The 1,989-nt window shown below is 34.6% G+C and overlaps 1 long non-coding RNA gene across 1 annotated transcript in view; it reads left to right on the top strand.

Annotated features, from left to right (window-relative positions):
- LOC107601615 (uncharacterized) overlaps positions 1 to 1,989 on the top strand; it is a 4,053-nt gene that overhangs the window by 885 nt on the left and 1,179 nt on the right. The window contains exon 2 of the long non-coding RNA XR_001610954.1: positions 1,581 to 1,669. This is a non-coding gene — a long non-coding RNA (uncharacterized lncRNA). The remainder of the gene's footprint in view (positions 1 to 1,580; positions 1,670 to 1,989) is intronic.

Genomic DNA, 1,989 nt, shown 5'->3' on the forward strand with positions numbered 1-1,989 from the left:
GGAGACACTGTGTTTTGTTGTGAAAGTGAAACTACTTTGTTTGGCCTTCCAAAAGAGGACACAACTAGAAATCAGTGGTTAAGTTGTATTTACAACACTGTTACAGAACACTTCAACCCAAATATTCAGATGTGTGCAGCACATTTTATGGAGGACTGTTTCCTGATCCTGGGAGAGTAGACTATGCCGGCTGTTCTGACTCACAGATACTGTAAGTATGTGATGCAACGTGTAAAAAGACAGTATAAGTTATTATAATCAGTTATTATGTCCCCACTGGATGCAACAAATGCCTCGTTTATAATGGGTTTTAATGTTTTTATCTCGTCACTCCGGGTCAAGGCATCACAGTATGGTAAGGGGCATAACATTTCCGTCACACGCTTGAGGTATTCGGCCAATCACAACGCACTGGATAGCTGGCCAATCAGAGCACACCTCACTTTTCAGACTGATGAGCTTTGTAAAAATCGACGTGTTTCAGAAAGGCGGGGCATAGAGGAGAAACAATAATGTACAGTGTATGGAAAATAATGTGTTTTTTGAACCTTCATCCACATAAACACATTTCATTACACCAAATCCACAAAATAATGTTCTTTTTAGCAACATCATATGACCCCTTTAAAATACATACCTATATGTTTCTGCTTTTTTATGAATTAGTAGGAGTTATAAAGACAGATCACTTGTGATCATCTCAAAGTGAAAATGTTGATAATTTCACAACTAATTGCAAGTCAGAGTGTTTGCAAGTCATGTTTTGTGCCATCAACTTTAATTATATTATATAGAGGGGATACTGATTCCCAAAATGTGTTAAAATATAAAATAAGGGTTTCCTTCCCTGTAAAAGCCCAAATTATGTATTAAGCATAACTTTAGCTTTTTTCGGGAGGGATATTGCTAAGTGACTCTTGGCTTTGCTATGCCCATTTCATTCCCTTTGCGTGCAAAACTTAATTAGCATTGGAATATCTTTTTCCCTGTTAACACGTACTAAAGAAACAGAACCCAAAGAAAACCTCATATCAAGGAGCAGTTTAAAGGTGCACTCTGTATTTTTCCTCATTAAAATGTTTTACACATAATTAATAACACTGACAAATATTATTATAATAAAGATCACTCATATGAGATATGACTCCAGATGTATCAGAGGGTATAATAATAATAATAATAATAATTCAGTTTTAAAAAATGACACATTGAATGAAAAGGTTTATTTGTCAATCAATTTGGTTTAATAAAAATCTTTATTGAGTTAGTATGGCAGTAATTAATTCCTGCATTGACAAAAATTATCATTACATATGAATGACTATGACCTTGAAATATTATCAGCATGTAATTGTGGCTTGGCCTGCACTGCACACCTCAAATTTGAAACATTTCCCAGATTTTTCACACACATTTCAACATGTGTTTCTGATCACCGTTCATATTCATGAACACAGACCCTACGGTGTGACAGGAAATGTCTAAAAAGGGAAAAAGAGACCCAGAAGGACAGTTTGTCTCGTCAGCAGTTCTTTATGCTGTGAGTTATGGAGGTCAGTAAGTCTTTGATACTTTCTCAGCGTTCAGGAGTGCAAGGAGGCCCTGTCAAGGGTCCGGGGACAGTTCTCATTGTCAGCGGTTCTGGATAGCATTGCCCACATCAAATAAGGTTAGATCAATTTTAAGAGTTGTTCTGCTCAGCAGTGTTTTCTAATTTTTGTTCTTGCTGAGCAAATCATATTTTTATTGGTACTCTTTTGAGCACCAAACTTAAGCAGTGTGTGCTGTGCCTACTAAAGACTTTTGGAGAGTTTTGTAGCAATAACTTTTGTTACAAGATTGTTACATGTCTGTACTTTACACTTTACAGTCAATTATAAGTTATTGCATATTCTTATATTAAATGTGATTTAATATAATAACATTAAAATATAATAATATATTTTATTTATTCATTATTTACTATTTATATTAGAATTATACATACAT

This window comes from Sinocyclocheilus grahami, unplaced genomic scaffold (genome assembly GCF_001515645.1).
Source record: "Sinocyclocheilus grahami isolate Dianchi unplaced genomic scaffold, SAMN03320097.WGS_v1.1 scaffold308.1, whole genome shotgun sequence".
Classification (NCBI taxonomy): Eukaryota; Metazoa; Chordata; class Actinopteri; order Cypriniformes; family Cyprinidae; genus Sinocyclocheilus; species Sinocyclocheilus grahami.